This window comes from Carassius auratus, unplaced genomic scaffold (assembly GCF_003368295.1).
Source record: "Carassius auratus strain Wakin unplaced genomic scaffold, ASM336829v1 scaf_tig00003529, whole genome shotgun sequence".
NCBI classification, from domain to species: domain Eukaryota; kingdom Metazoa; phylum Chordata; class Actinopteri; order Cypriniformes; family Cyprinidae; genus Carassius; species Carassius auratus.
In genome coordinates, this window is record NW_020523526.1 from 137,117 (window position 1) to 156,249 (window position 19,133).

A 19,133-nucleotide genomic window follows, 5' to 3' on the forward strand; every position below is an offset into this window, starting at 1 on the left:
TCAAGTATTCCAGAAAATTGTGTGAGAATCTCACAAAGATGTATAGGCAGCTAACTTTTTCATATCCAACTCCTCAAACTGATATGGATTATGAGGCAAGCAGGACCTATATATTTGTGTTTGGCTAAGTATGTTTGTGAGGCTGACGGTGTGTTAGAGACTGATCAGGAGGAACCTTACTCATTTCTCATATTCACTGAACTGTGAGCCATTGCAGAGCCACATGAATAATTCTGGAGAAATATACTGACTATCAGAGGTGGTAAAGGGTTTTGGTAGCACTTTATATGAGGAGCCCTTTGAAATATATTTTAATGTATCCACCTTTTTTTTTTTTACACAAGAGTGTGTACGGCGATTTGTAACTTGAATGTGCAAGGCTACTGGTGTCTTCTGCCTCCAGATATTTTAACAATACACAAACAGTCTGCTATGCTGCTTGATACTGCAAACAGGTATTTGTTTTCATATTATTTAAATGTATTATGGTCATAAACAGACTATTTGTTTGTAGTGCAAATAGTTTTTCTGTTTACTGCATTTTGTTATTATTATAGTTATATACCTATAACTCCTAATGAATCATAATCTCAACCAATCACAGAAACAGCTGACTTCCACTGTTGTGAAATAAGGTGGATATACATACTGTGATTTCCTAAATGAGCACAACAATATCCATAAAATATTTTTGCTTAGCTATGAATTAAACTAAAATTAAAAAAATGTTTTTTTTTTTTTTTTTTTTTGCTTTTGAAAGTCTCTTATGCTCACCAAGGCTGCGTATATTTGATGAAAATACAGTAATATTGTGAAATATAATTACAATCTAAATATCTTGTCTATGTTATTATAAATGTATTTTAAAATTAAAATGCAGTGCTAACAAGTCAAACCTTGAACCCATGACATAATAGAATCATATTCCTGTTTATTAATGTATAGCAAAATATTTATGATTTAGTTTAAGCCAGTGGTTTTCAATCCTGGTCCTGAGCACATACCACTCTGTACATTTTGTATGTCTCCTTAATTTACCTTTCTAATTTTGAGGTAGGTCCCAGCACCAGGATTTAAAATAATTGATTTAAGCGCATATATCAATATAGTGCACCTTGTGTCAAAAAAGTTTAGTCTCTGCTGATTAGTCCCAGGACGGGCCAATGGTAACACAGTCATGATCAGCAGTAGGCTGCCCTTGGAAGAGGGAAACTGCAAATTCAGAATTCAGCAAGGAAGACACGCCTTTGAGCAGGCAGAGGAAAGAGGAAAGAGTGAGGGCCCTATCATTTGAACTCTGCCGGACTAAAGGAGGTCAGCTGGGAGGCATAGATCACTCCGTAAGTCTTCCTTTGAAAGAGAAGTGGCAAAGCAAGTGGGAGAGAGATAGAAGAGGGGAAGAGAGATAGACTAGCCGGTCGATAGGGAGCTAGATCGAGGTTGGGGCGATTTCCCCTTGAGAAAGGAATCAAGTGAAGAACAAGCCAGCTGAAATTTCAATAATAAGATCAGACCTGCATTAGACGGTTTAACACCATTGATTGCTTTAAACTTCATCATTGTGCTGTAGAGCTTTACAATGGAACCAAAAGCCAGTCTCATGAGAGACATATCTTTTGAAAAACTCACAATACTAGTTTATCACAAACTACATAAACAGATGGACGCATAACAGCAAAAGACTGCGTTTCGAGTATTTTCAATTCACATGGCACTCTTGTCAGCATCTGCCTGGCACTCGCACGCTATCGAGTGCCTGTAATGAAGTTCAGGATCGACTGAAGCTGGAAAATGTTTGTTAAAAACTCTGGGCTTATGAAAGTCCTCAGCCAAAGTGGAGAAGACATCAGTTTACCAATGAGTGTCGGTCCGATACTGCAAAAGAGAGAACAAAACCAAAAATGGAAATTAAAAGGAATTAGGATCTTTAAAACACATATTGTGGTACAACTCTTATTTAATCTAATTTTTTTTTTTTTAAATGGACATCAGGTGAAGAAACTAGGCCCTAGAGAAACAGTACTGAAGCTATTCATCCCTTCTGTCCCAATAAAACCCACCATTGGAGAACGAAATCTGGCTGGGATTGGGGAGTCGTTGACAGCTGCAAAGTCCTTGTGACATCAGCACAGGAATCCAGCCAAAGTTCAGCTTGGCAGCAATGACAGAGACAGAAGGTCCCTGTTCAACACAGGAGAGCAGGAGCTCCTATAGAAAAAAGAAATACATACACAGTATCAATAGCAATGACAGTCTTTCATCAGAAATGTAATGAAATCCATTTGTGATGTTTCACTGATATAAAACAAATATTTAAAAAATCATAAACTGAAACACTGCATAGAAAAATGCTATGAACCAGATCTATTAATAGTGAACATAAACTCTGACAAAGAGAAAAAGCTGTGTATGCATGAAATTATCCATTTTAATAATTTGTATGTACTGTACACCACTAGTACAGACAGAGGGAGGCTGTTTAATGCAGCATCTCATGTAACAGCTGAGGAGAAATATCCTGTCTCATGTGAAAATGTGGCAAGGCTTCTGCTCTAAAAGAGCCTTCCACTCTTCCTGTAATAATAATAATAAAAAAATAAATACCTTTTGCTCTTTACTGTGTATTATTTAGCATTGAGCTACATGAATTGTACATATATTTTAAAGTACTTAATGTAATTAAAATAATTATATTAATATAATTGTTTCACAATTATTGTTTTTACAAGTTTTGAACAGTAAAGTAAGCATTAATATAATATGCCCATACACTCACCAACGGTGGATCTTGGCAACCTTGTATAGCACAAATGGCTGCACAAAGAAACATAAATGTGTCATATACTTGAACATCAAAACACGTCATCAAATCTCTAATTTCTGATCAAGAAATTTGGAAAGGGCTGCAAACACATACGGAAACAACCTAAGAAAGAAGTCCATAGCAAGCAGGGAGTTCATTATCATTGATGGATCAGCTGATTGCTCTTAGGGACAACCCTAAACAGGAAACAGTCCTGGAACTGAAGAACCTGGTTCTTGAGGACCACATCTGGCATAACACATCTACAGGGATACTCAGAAATAAGTTTTGTGTGTGGAAACCACTTCATTTACCCTACAAACTATATATTATCTAGCTTTGATTGGGAGAGCCAAAACTTCCTTTCCAACACTTTGAATGTCCATCACTAAAGCATGATTGCAATTTGTGCTGCTTAATATTTTAGTAGAAACTGAAATACTTTTATTAGGATTCTTTGATGAATAGAAAGAACAGCATGTATTTCAATTAGAACTTTTTTTGTAACAATTTAAAAGTCTTTACTGTCACTTTTGATCAATTTAAAGCATCCGTGCTGAATAAAAGTATTAATTTATTTTCAATCTTAATTCAATTTTACTGACCCCAAACATTTAAATGTTAGTTAATAATCTTCATAAGATTTTATATCTCAGTTATCATATCATAAAACAAACTTAACTATAATTGTTTAAATCACAATTATAACAGTTTTGAACAGATTTAACAGCTGCTGGTCTAAATATAGTGCTCCACAATCAATGTTACTCCAAACAGTTCAGACAGCAATGTTCCTCTCCCTGCAGTGCTTTAAGTGTTTCTGAAACCGCACATATGGGATCACAGACAACTGTCACCAAGAAATGTAACCAAGAAGAAAGGCAAAGTACTCTCCAGGTGCTTTTTTTTTATGCTAACATGTCTGGGAGGCTACCAGCCAGCTGTGTGATGAATCTGGGAATATCATCCCATCCCACAAGCCCCTAATATGTATTCTTGTGCTGAGGCCTCATTAGAGCATGGTGAGCCACTCTTGTGTCACAGACTGGGAGAGGCACATTTGCACACTGACAGGAGACAGCCACATTCACAGGAAGCACAAAGACAGGCGGACACGTCCAACAGATTAGCCCTCCAAAGTGCTGACAGCTCCCACTGATGGGAAAAGACCAGCACATGACAGGTACGCAAGGTACCTGGCAACCAGTGAAAGGGTTATGGGCGAGATAATCACAGCCCTAGAACAAGAGAGAGAGAGAGAGAGAAAGAAAGAGAGAGAGAGAGAGGAGGGAAGGAGCCACTATTCTCATTTATCACTTTTTCCAATATATTCCACCTCCCATTTTTCTATTAATGTAATACAGAGACCTTTTTTCAAAAGTCTAAGCTGTCTGAGGTTTAATAGGGATTAAAGGTCTTCTCTGCAGTTTTAAAGACCCAAGTTTCAATCTCTTGAGAGAATGCTGATGTTTTGGCATGGACAGGTCATGGGAATCGTCTCGACTGGTCACTTCAACTTTTGCATAGGGAAATTGATTCAAATCACTTTGAGATATTCAGTGAGATAATATGTTGATGGCTCGGCATAGAATCAAAAAGACCAAATATACCTGGATATCAATCTCAGCCATAGCACGAACTGTGCCTGTGCTGGGTGATAAGATAAACTCTTTTAGGCTCCCTTCGGTTTTGTCTCCCGGTCCGCATTCACTTCTATTTAGCTGAGCGACCTGGTCTGTGCTGGTAATGCTTGCCCGTTCTGTACCATCTCCGGGAATCTGCAGTCCAAAGCTCATGGGCACCACTGAAGTTTTGCTAAAGCGACGTTTGCAGAAACCCTTGGGTCAGTGAGAGAAGATTACTGGTTACATAATTAATATGCAAAACAAGCATTAATCGCTAATATTGATCTTGACTGATGAAGTGGAGAGTGCACGTTCATTTACCAGAGGACACCTCTCAAAAGTTGAGCTCTGGGACACTGAAGAGGAATGTAGGTCCAATTAAACACCCACTGTAAGAGATGAAGGGATGCGGAAACTTTTTTTTTTTTTTAATCTACTCGCCAGGAATGAAGGTCATTGAAAATGTAACACTACAATGAACAATGGTAATTCCAATGTTAATCCATCTTAATCAAGGGAGTGCTAGTTTGTTTGAAAGATTTCAGCAGAGCTATGCTTCATTCATTTAATTAAGGCTCAGCCTGTATAGATTTATTTAAGCAGCCATAAGCTAATGATTAAAACAACGAAGAGTGAAGGAGAAACATTGGTGGTTTTTGCTAATGGTCATAAGAAGGGGTTGATAAAAGGAAGGGAAGTAAAATATAGGTCAATCTTTGCATCAGACAAAGGATATCTTCACTGCTCTAAAAACAACTCCAACTAAGCTTAAGCACTTCTTGGGCTGCATCTGAATATGCCTAGATTACAACTATTCAGTATACTTTTTTGAAAAACAGTATGTAAAAATAGTAGTATGTCTGAGATCAAAGTATTCCTAAAACTGTACATGGAGGACCTACAACTTCTGTTGAGATTCTGAAATGCACATCCAATGGCCACTTTACTGTCCCATGAGGCCAGGGGAGAGGATTTGTAAATGGAACTGAAGAAACGCAACTGATGCTGGTAGATCACATCATGATTTTAGTACATCCGGATTACATTCACACTACACACACTCATACCATACCGAACAAACTTTTTTAACAGTCACAAAGTAGCATAAGCTAAAATTTCTAAATATAAAAAGGTTTTACTATGATCTTTTAATAGTATGTTGCATACCAGGGGGGAAAATGTATGAACGCGACAGGCAATCTATTATATAACACGGTTGGGTTACTATTTTAAAACTGCCATTAGTACATAATAATGGGAAACAACGGGGACTGGCAGGACATTTTCAAGTGTTGTGGAAAATTAGCAATTCAAGACAAAAGAGGTTCATTTAACAGATACCAAGCAAGACTTTTGACTTTTTCAAATGTTTAAATAATAATTCATTTATGACAGAAGTGATAAACTGTGTCTAGCATGAAGAAAAACAAGTGTCTCTTCTGATAAGATCATGATTAAAATGCCTTAAACTACATATATTTAAAACATTTCCATCGTACTGTGTACAGGGAGCGATTTCACTTAGGTTTTAAATGTGATATGAGTGATTTCCTCATGGACAGCAAAGGGCAACAACACATTTAAATTAATAGAAAATAAATATTAATTAGTTGAAAATAAACAAGCAAACAATCTTTGTCTTGGCCTAAACTATGAACATTGATTAGGCCAGGGTAAATTTATGAGGTTTACCTGAATGTGACAATAACAGGCTCAGAGTTTCCCACCACAATGAAGTGTAACTCCTCAGAGAAGACACCCAGTTCGTCAGAAGAGAAGTGGCCTCCAGTGTATACAGTAGGAGGCTTTGGGTGGGATCATTCCTTCAGAGGGGTTGAAGGAAAAGCAAAGACCCAATACTGTACTGGGCTTAACTCGTTTATACGCACCGCTTATTATTGTTACTCAGAGGTAGCTAAGAGGATGAGAATACAGACAGAGATAACACAAAAGAAACTTCTAATTGTTTCATTCGTTCATGAGTGGGATCAGTTTATGTTGTTTAATCACTTGGATACTTCCTCATAAAGAGGCCCATAGAGACAAATAATATTCAAACTAAAACTTCCAGGACAATTATATCATTGGGATCATGCAAAAGCTCAAATGACAATAGGAATTGGAAAGCCACAATGTTTACATAATTGAGTGCATTCAGATTGAGCCAAATATTGGTCTATATCAAGACTGTAATAATAAGGGGCTTTTATTATTCAAATAAAACTGCCGATGAGTACGTGCTACACTTGGCAGATTGTCAGCAACATCCTGATTAAATTTGCTGTGAGATCCTGCTTTCTTTGACTTCATAGCAAATCAATGTTTTAAAGAGTTCTTCTGTTACATCTATATTTTTTCTCCCACCACAACTGCATGTTTTAGTCTGTGTAATGATCTGGAAGAGGTAACGTTAGGTGGTTTTGTTTTTTAGACTTAGCTGAAGGTTAAGAAATGGGCAATAACACTAACAACCTCACTTACTGACTCCAATATAAAACATTTATTTCATTACATTTAATTTCAGAATTTTGCACCTTTAGTGTGTCTTGCAGCTGCTCAATTACTGAATAATAATGATTAAATACAGGATTTAATGGAATGCAATGTAATTTCATCTCAAACTTTTGTTTTTAGCATTAAGATTAAAAGACGTTTTTCTACAATTGTACCTTATAGATCTGTTTTGAGCCTATGACAATGTTTCCTATGTCTAGAAATTGGAGTTGAACTGCAGTTTTGGGCCTACATTTTCTCCCTGTGCAGAGGGGCAACCGAGATTCACAACCTGTGTAAGTACAGAACATTCAAATGAGCAAACAAAAAAGAGCATGTTAGCATAATGAAACAGGCTGTGAAATTTCAATGGCTACAATATCAACAGTCTGACTTTCTAGGTCAGTACTAATCTAAACAATAAGAATATTGTTAGACCTTAGTCAAACATGCAAATAAATGCAAACCTGCAGATGGGCCTAAGCGCCACATGCAAATATACTAATGCATTGTTAGAAAACAATACAAGCATGCATAAGCATAGTGGTGACAGCAAACATTTATTTATTTTAACATGACGTGTTTTCATGATGCTACTGTAAGTACCAGTGATTTCACAGTAAACAGTCTGCTGGTAGATCCTGAATTCCTGTGGTTTGAAAATGATGTTCACCACTGCAGTGCTTTTGGGCCAGATTTCTCCCTTCTGTAAACAAAGCAGCCAAATCAGCTGAGAGAATACATAATTGTACCTCAGTCGCAATAAATTGATTTGTATTCATTTAAACATTTGATATTTGTTATATAAGTGCAATGTAAATTCTGTATAACTGTCTTTGTGCTGTAACCTTTAACTTACACTCCCGCAAAGTTTAGGTATACTTTTTATTTTTTATGTCTTTGAAAGATGTATCTTATGCTTACCTGGTCTGAATTCATTCAATCAAAAATTCAGCAACAAGAATAACATCTGTAAAATATTTTTTACATTTAAATTATTTTATTATTATTTAATTTATTCTAATTAACAAAAAATGTTTTAATAGTTTTAGTTATAGATTTAAGTAATAACCCTAAACTTTTTTAAAGTAGTGTATATTGTATATGAAGTTGCATAATATATAACATCAACTTCCACAGGTATTCATGACAAAGGGATTTATTATTATTATTATTATTATTATTATTATTATTATGGGAGGAATGATGTGAAAAAATGACCAAAAAAAACCCAAAACACAATAATCCCTGAAGCAGTGACACATGCAACGTGGTGAAAAATGTTGAAAACATTAGTCAGAATTGGTCACACAAACTTCAAAAGGTACCATCCCAGCAGGAGATGCATCAATAAACTTGGGATATCAAGGCCTCCTATCACCACTGCGCTCTTGAGCAAGCCACTTGCAATAAGGGTGCTCTAGTGGGGGCTGGCCTTCCAATTACATTGAATAAAATTATTTGCTAAATCACTAGTGAACAAACAGTATGTTGTGTCACCAGGCAGTGCTTGCAGAGAGTTGACGGAGCAGGTGCAATCAAGCTCTACTGCATGTCAACAGATGCTCATATCCAAGCAGAGGGGATACCGGTCTGTTTTGTTTTGCCTTGTCTCTATATGTCCTTGCCCAAGCCAAGTCCTGGTTTGTAAAAGCTGTATTTGCATGAGCAGACAATGTGAGAGTAAATTAGCCTACTATGTAAAAATAAGAGCAGAATGGGAATGATTTTCCATTGTATCTATCCTCATAGCTGCACCCTTTTCCATCTTATAAATAAAATACACATAAAAATAAAGGACACTGTGAGGAAAATAGGGTCAGCAGCGTATCTGTGTATGTGCCTTTAAGAGGCTGAAAGTCACAGCAAGTTGGCAGAATTAACACAGATCACTGTTGGATGTGTCTTTTGAAGGTTATGTGATTGGCCAATAGAAAACAATACAAAAACAAAGCCTTGAACTGGACCTATATGCAGATCTGTCATAATCTGACACCATTGCATGCACTCCTCTGAGATGCGCAAATACAGACACAAAACCAGGGAGATGACCAAAAATAAGGTGCATAACAAATGCAAAATAGAGAATAAAGAAATAAAAACAGATGTCATAAACTGTTAAGTTATTAAAACTTAATAACTACTTATTCAGAACTACTATTTAGTTAAAGTGCCCCTATAATGCAATTTCCAGTATTGCCTGTCATGCAGTGTATAATGTAGCTATGTGAATGTAAACTACCTGCAAAGTTGTAAAGCTGAAAGTGCACAATAAATAAGGATATTGTCTCCCAAAATAAAGAACTGACTCTCTACAGCCTAAATGAGTCGTTAGTAATCCGAATCCCACTTCACAGGGTTACACATTTACATAATACGCACATATGTTCTACATTGGCCGACCACAAACAACTTGACCCCGCCCACATTCTACTGAATGCTCCTCTAATCTCGGGTAGTTCAACATGAGATTCACAAAACACTTGCTGTTGAAAGATGTATCAGTATCATGTTTATTTGGATCAGTGCTCCACTGAATCACAACCTGTAAGCATGATAAATAATAGATGTTTATATCTTCTGTAGAGCATTCAAAATACAGAACTATTGAAATAGGCGTATCATTTCTAACACGTTGTATGCAGTAGACCAAATCACAACATACTAGGCCACAACAAACTTGGACCAATCAGAACAGAGCAGGCTCACGGAAAGGAATGGGTTTAGAGAGACTGTTTATTTGAACTGCTTCGAACTAATCATTTGAAAATCGCTGGAAAATGAGCTGATTATAACTGAAGATTTTGAGAAAACGAAAGCGTTTTTTTTTTTTTACCTTGCATGCATGTAATCCTATTGTAGGAGACTCCCAAAACAATGTTAGGAATTGTAAAAATGGCATAATAGGGCCCTTTAAATACATATTTAACTCTCACCCACATAACAAATCCTTCTGGCTAACTAAAAACAATCTCAGTATCTTTTAAATTGCTTGGCTGAGTGGAGTGATGTCTAAGTTTGGTTTCCACCATATGTTTAGACAAATGGTTATATGGTACGGGGACATCCTAGGTTTCAGATATAATTGCTGGTTGTGTAATATTGCATTGGGGAAGCTGAAATCTAGACAGTGTTTTCTGTCAGAAACTGCTCTATTTCATCATATTCTTTTTGGTGCAGCTCTGAAGAAAGCCTACAAAAGAGAAAACAACAGAGAGAAAGAGAAAATTTGACAAGCACAAAGACAGACTGAAATGGGAATACATGCCTACACATTCATAATATAAAAATTATGTCATTCTGTTCAAAATTCTTATTGCCATTTTCTGGTAGCTAGCCAAAGAGATGTAGGCATCTCCACCATCATATAGTTCTCAGTTCTTATATCCTACATTTATATCTTCAGACTCTCCATAGAGGCTGATTTGGATGTCTTCTCCTACTAAGAGTCATAAGGTTTACAGATATATCAAAGTAAAAGGTTATGAAGACAGCATACTGTTACCAGAAGACTTACAGGCACAACATCAGGGATGGAAATTAGCACCTGCCACCAGCCAAATGCGGGTGATTTTGTGTTGTGGCAGGTAAATTTGCTTCACCTACCAGCCACCGTGGCGGGTAAATAAAAATAGCATACTGTTTCACCCAGCCGGTGGACAAAAAAGTTAATTTCCATCCCTGGACAACATCAACCAAAGAATGTGAATATACAACTCTTGAGTACTAGTGGGTCATTCTCATGAAACCATCTATTAAATTTCTCTTTTAAAATATATTTTGTGCCAACCCTGTTAAAGAAGTATGAAACAGTACAAAATGGTTTGAGAATGCTGTCCCAATGGCATTGGAAAGTCCTGCGGGTGATCTACTGACATTTTAAAGATCGTAGATCCAGCCAGCTTATTTCTATAATGCTCCATGCAATCTACCAAGAGCGGTGCAAATTAGCAATTATTGCAGGCATGTCAAGCACAAAATGGGTGTAGACATGCTTTACTGGGTGTTACATAATGGAGCAAAACCCTGTAAACCGGCTACCGTAAACCTAAGAAAATCACATTGCACAATTAATTTTAATACTCTCGACTCATACATTTTGTAGAAAATGCATTTGCAATTAAATGCATATGCAATTAAATCAGCTGCAAAAATAACTGTCCACACCTTTTCATCGCTAATTTTTTGCTGCATGTCTTGTAAATGTTGACAGCAGTTTTCAACACCAAAAAAGAGTAAACCTGGCCAATAAAATGTTATAGGGTTGATTGTTCTGGAGTTACGGAAATGCAAAACAAAAATGGCTTGTAACAAACATAACTAGTAAATATCATCGCATCACACCACATTATTTAAAATTAAAAATAAAAATATTAATTTATTAAACTTAACGAGACCAATGAAAGTTAAACAATGATATTCTGAAAAAGACTTAATGGCCTAATCAACTGACAGTCAAAAAAAAGTAAACAATGAATTGTGAATTGGTTCAATCTGCATGAATACACTGACATTGAAAGTATGACATTTTAGTAAAAAATTTCATTTTATAAAATTAAATTTTCTGCATTACACACTGTTGGGGAAAGTTACTTTTAAAAGTAATGCATTACAATATTGCGTTACTCCATAAAAAGTAACTAATTACCTTACTTAGTTACTTTTTATGGAAAGTAATATGTTACATTACTTTTGCGTCACTTTTTAAATCTGGAAAGGGCTTGCTTGCTTGTTTATTTTTAAAATAAAAAAGTAAGATTTTTGGCAGATATAAAAGCCTTTTCACACTAAAAGTGAAATGAATAAGCCTCAAGCTGAAGGGAAAGTAAATTTCATCCATACAGTAGAATGCTGAAATGTTTTTCTAGAGTAATTTTTGCTTATTAGTGGTTGAACTGGATCATCGAAGGTGATCAGAAGAAGAAGCAAAGACATTGTAGAATGTGATTAATTACATAAAGGATATTTTTGTTCTTTAACTTCATTATTGCAGGTTTGTGTCATATTCTGAGTTACATAAATGTTATTCCTTTTTAGGAATACTGAATCTGTTTTTTTTTCTGTGAATTAGATGAATTAATGCATAAACATATGATTTCTCAACATGGGAACAGGAGAGCTGTCAATCAATAAATTGGAAAAAAAGTAACTTTTGTTGCTTATTTGAAAAAGTAACTCAGATATTTTCTTTTAAATTAAAAAGTAATGAGTTACTTTATTAGTTACTTGAAAAAAGCAATCTGATACGTAACTCGAGTTACTTGTAATGCTTTACCCCCAACACTGGCATTACAGATGATGAATATACAAAGATGTACAGTTGCCCAATTATGGGACTGGAGCTGTGATTGTTTTAGTTCTAAATGTAAACAAATAGAGGTGTCTGTTCTTTGTTTGTTACCCTGGTGGCGCTGTTGTGCTGCAATGACTGTGAACCTAGAGGTCCATCAGGATAAGAAACTCCCCAGTGAAAAGCAATCACATGACATCACCAAAACCAATCAGAAGCAAACACATGTAGAATTCAAAAGCTCAAACCAGAAGCGCAGCTGACTTTTACCTGTATTTTTATTTGTTTTAGTTTGGCTACATTCAAAGCAGGAGCTACATGCTATGTGGACTTTCACAACCCTGCCTTGTACATGATGTCAACACACTTACTCATGTACCCACACAAAGCTGAAAAAAAAAATTAACTATAAAATTTTATATACCAGGTTAACACTGATATTGGACTATAAATCATCTTCTGCTCTGGATATATGGCATTTTGAATATGTAATATGATTGTGCTGACTGACAAATACAGATCTGGGGAGGAGAGGTGCAAATATATGAGACAATTCCTCAAGTAAACAAAGCCAAAGCGATGTAGTGATGGATATTGCAGAGAAACAAATTTCAGCAGATTTATTGGTTGTCTTAGAATGCTTCAATGCCCAAACATCACGAGTGTATGCACTTTTTTTGGACTTGACATATTACATGCATACATATACACATATGTTTTTGTATGAGCGTATGTGTACACCATTTGCAACTGTTGCACACATTCCAGAGGGAATACTTTTATTTTTCTCAGCATGTATCTCTCTCTGAAGACTCTGTTCTGCAGGTGCCCTTGCTCTTGGACACAAACAGACAGGTCACCAGAGGCATTTCAGATTGTTAAGACATTACCCACCCTCCTTCATACCATCCCAGCGAGACCTTCATGGTATCAGGTGTACTGCACATAATTAATCCCTAACCTGTTTGTCTTTTTTGTACATTGACATATTCAAAAAGCACTGACTGTCTTCAGTGCGCACAGATTCAGTACACTGGCTAATGAATGTTGGGCAAAAGACAATAACATATGCAAAAGTAAAGCAAATATGTTGATAAACATGGATATTTGTTATTAGATTTTGTAATAGATATAAATTTCAGCTGAAATTAAATATTTAACTGTAATGCTCAAGAAGGCTACCTGGATGAATCATGTTTTTATTAAGACCTGGTGGATAGCCATTAGATACATGTGCATCATTTACCAAAGGAAGAGATGGGAGCAAAATGCACTATGGGAAGAAAGCAGGCTGATAGTGGCAGTGCTTTAGACAGTGTTCTGCTAGGAAACCTTGGAACTTGGCATTCATATGAATGCTACTTGAAATTGTACCACTTACATAAAGATGGCTGCAGACCTTGTACACCCCTTGAAAGATAGTGCACCCTGACACACTGCAAAAATTGTTTAGGAATGACTTTAGAACATGACAAAGACTTCAAGGGGTTGCCTTGCCCTCCAAATTCCCTAGATCTCAATCCGACAGAGCATCTAATGGATGTGCTGGACCAGTAAATCCGATCCATGGAGCCCCAAGCTTGCAGGACTTAAAGGATCTGCTTCTAATGCATTGGTGTCAGATACCACAGGATACGTTTAGAGGTCTTGTGGAGTCCATGTCTCGACGCATCAGAGCAGCTTTAGGGGGACCTTCATAATATTAGGCATTTTTACATTTAGATCATTTAGTGCTCACTTATTCTTTGAAAACACTAGTAATTTCTGAACACTGTTAATACATGAAAAAAAAAAACATTGTCACAATGCATCATAGCCAACGAGACAAATCTTGTGTTATCAAATACAGAGTGTGCAAGAAAAGATAGCAAAATAACAGACAAGCAGATAGATAAAAAAAAACATTAGGAGAAGAAATGAAATCCTGAAGATGATATGGGTAGAAGGCAGGTTGTGTCCTGTGGTTTCTCTCCTTTTTCTGCTACATCCCAGTCTCACCCTTTCATCCTCTCTCCACTGATTAATTCGCCAATTTTTTTTTTCAAAAACCAGGCAGAGACATTTAACCTCTGTCTCAAACTTTAAGAGGGGGGAAAAAATGGAAGGAAATTGTGTCCTCTGCCAGCGGGCTGAGGGATTGTGGGACCTGTTCAAAGAAGGGAGAGGAGAAGAATGGAAAATGAGGAAAGCTTTCATAGTGCTGAAGAGTGTGTGTGTCTGTGTATGTGTGATGTCTTCATCAGCTCACTCTTAAGTGCACTCTAAAAAGCCTGTCGAGATAAGAAGTTCTCCTTCTTGAGAAGGAAAGCGGTCTACTTATATAATCAAGTAGACTATAGGATACACATTTGTACGGTGGCCGAGATAGCTCAACGCGCTGCAATTTAAGAAAACACATGCAAATTGAAAAACATCAGTAAATAAAAAAAAACCATCTTCAACAGGTTGACGAAACGCGCTGCAAATCCTACACAACACATGCATATGACGAAACGCGCTGCAAATCCTACACAATACATGCATATAACGAAACGCGCTGCAAATCATCACAACACATGCATATAACGAAACGCGCTGCAAATCATCACAACACATGCATATAATGAAACGCGCTGCAAATCCTACACAATACATGCATATAACGAAACGCGCTGCAAATCTTACACAACACATGCATATGACGAAACGCGCTGCAAATCATCACAACACATGCATATAACGAAACGCGCTGCAAATCATCACAACACATGCATATAATGAAACGCGCTGCAAATCATCACAACACATGCATATAACGAAACGCGCTGCAAATCATCACAACACATGCATATAACGAAACGCGCTGCAAATCCTTCACAACAAATGCATATTGAGAAACGCTGCACATCCTCACAACATATGCATATAACGAAATGCGCTGCAAATCCTCACAACACATGCAATTAAACAAAAGCGCTGCAAATAGCACTGACTACAATGGAAATGTTTCGACCAAACCTCAAAAAGTGTCGGACCCGGCTGGGATTTGCTTATCGTGCAGTGGCTACTGGTCAGTGGAGTTTTTGGTGAAATAAGAAATGAGAGTATTTTTTCATGATTCCTTTATCTTTTGGATATGATTAGCCTGAATAAGTTGAATAATTACAGGATTACATGTAAAACTTTACTTAATATGGCTAACTTTAATATTCTCAGCTAAATATAATTTCAAGGTTAATGAATATAAATTTGCAATGCTTCATTAATTGATTCTTAATTTACATGTGTTTTGATGATTTGCAGCGTGTTTCGCTATATGCATGAGTTGTGATGATTTGCAGCGTGTTTTTCGCTATATGCATGTGTTGTGATGATTTGCAGTGTGTTTCCTTATATGCATGTGTTGTGATGATTTGCAACACTTGTGTTGTCAAACTGATGAAGAGGTTTTCTTCATTTGCTGGTGTTTTTTCAATTTGCATGTGTTTTCTTAAATTGCAGCGTGTTGAGCTCTCTCGGCCACCATACATTTGGCCCTACATATGAAAGAAATGACCAAAACATTCAATAAGAAACAGAAATTTCCTTGTGGATTTCCTGTACAAGTAACAACATGCATTTCTACTGAAATTAACCTATGTCAAACATTACTTAAGCGACACTGAACAAAATATGGCATTAGCATACATTTTCTTACAATAGCACAATGCATTCTAGTGATTCGTTCAAAATACAGCAGTAATTATCTTATTTATTTTCATGACAGGTTTTTATGCACTGTGTTATTGCTGTCTGAGCAGACGACAGACGATTGAACAGAGGAAAGGAGAGAGATTGATATACTGTAGACAGAATGGAAAAGGCGACCCGTGACCCGTGCAGCGAAGCTGATGTGTTTGTTTTGCTTTGCTGCACGTGTTTTCATTCGAGAATATAATGCTGTTTTTATCACTATCTCTTCACCTTGATGTTGCCATTTAAACAGACCTAGATGCTTACAGCTCCCTCTGAATCTCGTCACTGAATGCCACAGTAATGACATTTTATTTCTATATGAATGCCATTAATAACAAACAAGCCACGGGTATTGTGTTGCACTGCAATTTGTAACGTAAACATAAGAAATGGGATACATGCTGTACCATGTACGAAACAAACTCCTTCTTATACTGAAGTTCGAAGCATGCATTCCCTATTTACAGCCAGACATGTCTGCAGAAATTAAAGGAGGGATTTCCTTTGAAGAATCCCGAGCGTCCCTTACAAGGAAATAGCTTTCACTGCATAAGAAAGAGTCACACTTAGTGTACTAGTGTGTAGGATCCCCCTGCCCCACTGCTGGAGCTGCTACCTGGGGCTTTTTGGCTCTTTATGCATATTTTAGAGTCAGTGAGCAAACTCCGCAGCCTGGATAAGGCAGATGATATGAAGCGAAACAACTGGGAGGCATCTGAAAATGTAGGACAGATTAAGTAACTCATCCTGTGTTGCTCAGAGGAGATAGTGTCTCTACTTTCTTCCAGCTATTGGTAATTAAACACATTATGGTCTCAGAGGGATTATATGAGCTTCAATAACTCTTTAGCTTTGTAGTCCATTATTCATGGACGGTCAAAACAGCGCAGTTAAAGGCACAGCCCCAGACTGCACCTTAGCTGTTTATATAAAACTGGTTGTCAATAAGTAACATTGACATTAACCTTTAGATTTCAGATGAGATGAGCACATCAAAGTGCACAGGAAATAGTTTGCTCACTGACTGAAGAGCTGTAACTTGAGACTTGACTTGATTTGACTACTAATCATTTTTGATTCCTACATCCAGATCTCCGTTTTGTCAAACTGACGGCACCCATTCACTGCATAGGATCCACTGAAGAGCAAATAATGTAATTCTTCAAAATCCGTTCTGATGAATAAACAACCTGGGTGGGTGATATTCAGCAAATTGTAATTTTTAGGGTGAACTATTCTATATAAGCATTACACCTTCCAAGCAGAAAAGTGCAGGGTTAGTGTATTTTTCTATACAGAGAGCACCTTTAGAGACTTCTTTAGAGACAGGTCTGTGTGCTTATCTGGGAGGCAACTGGGACTACAGGGAAATGTTTCTGCCAACCCCAGAACGAAACCAATGAAGACATGCTCCAAAGCAGCTTCATGTTAAACATAAATGAGGAGGAGACAGGAAAAGGCGCTAAATTAAAAATGATACTCTCCTGATGGGTGCAAAGTAGTATTTTTAGAGGAGAGCACATATTAAAATGTTAATGGCAATGGCCTTCAGCAGACCTGTGTGTTTATTCAGTGAGACAGGCAGAGCATCTGCAAAAACCACACACACACAAGGGTACCTAAACCACATGCTCAATTATATGTTGAAATAAACATGCAGATTCACACAGACAATAATTCATGCACACAGTGGCATATCAGTTTAAACACACCATCTTGCCTATGAATAATGCATATCCACCTACAGCTGATTCAAGTAAAACAGTGATTCAGCATTAAGATGAATAAAAAAATCCTATAAAACAAAACAACTATTGTTTTATGTAAAATATAGATATATCGATAGCACATTATTTTACAGTACGTGTACTTCCCTGTTATATACATGGCAAATATCTTATACCTACAGGCAGATAAGTGGTAACACAAGGTACTTACCTGAAGTGTATGTACATGGTAACAAATAAGAAACACTGCTGTACTTAACAGGCTGTACTTTACATACAGACTAGTGTGGGTACTTACAGGTAGTGCCTGTAAATGATAACTAATTAGATACTTTACTGTACTAACTAATGTACAGTATATACATGGTGAATATGTAATACTTATGGACAAGTGGGTACAACAGGCACATTCTTACAGTATATGTTTATGTTAACTAATAAGACACATTACTACTGTACATACTAATGGTATGTACATAGCCATACATGGTAAATATGTAGCACGTATGTAAAAATGTGGTTAATGTGGTAACAAAGAAGACACATACTGTACTTTGTATACACATGGTAAATATGTAGTACTTACCAACAAGTGTGAGTAATAATGGTCACTAACAGGTAGTGTCAGTATATGGTAACTAATAAGACACATTGCTATACTTACTAATTGTCTGTACAAACATAATTGAAAACAATTCTGCTTCTAAATATTTTTGTTGAAAACGTGATACACTATTTTCAGGATCCTTCGATGAATAGAAAGTTAAAAAAGAATAGAATTATCAGAAATAGAAATTGTAACAATGTATAGATCTTTGCTGTCACCTTAATGCATTTAATGCATCAATTTAAAACATGCTTGTTATATAAAAGTACAGTATTAATAATTTATTTGAAAAAATCTTAAGCAGTGGTGTATTTTCTGGCATGTAAACAGATTCCAAAATTACCATTTTTAGTAGTGGGCCATGTGCATCTTGATATCACATCATCACACAGACAAGGGAAATTATTGTTTGTAAGATTAACCAATCACTTGCAGCACTTCAGGCCCCAAAAAACTGTTAGAAGGATTTAATACAAAGGACTACCCTTTGACAGAGCAAAAATGTACCATTCTAGCTCAAATACAATGAAATAACTGATACTTTTCAATCATAATAACCACAGGATATTCAACACCTAAAGAATAATGCATTACATTCCACAAAACCTTGAGGAAAGTCATGACCAGGTATAGTCTGCCTCAAATAGCATAATGCAATTTGGCTTATCTGATGTGTCAGTGTGATGTTTTGCAACTTATTTTTACTTTAAAATGTCATCAGCATTATTGTATGTGCAGTATATGTTTGGGTAGCGAAAAGCAAAGCATGTATTAGTATGTTAGAACTATTCTCAGTAGACAATAATTGGGAAATATCTAGATTAATTGACATTAACAGTGAAAGTTAATAATATGATAATTTATACTTGTTAAG

General features: G+C 36.4%; 1 pseudogene; it reads right to left on the reverse strand.

The window, feature by feature from the left end:
• LOC113070236 (hydrocephalus-inducing protein-like) overlaps nucleotides 1-19,133 on the reverse strand; it is a 41,495-nt pseudogene that overhangs the window by 22,283 nt on the left and 79 nt on the right.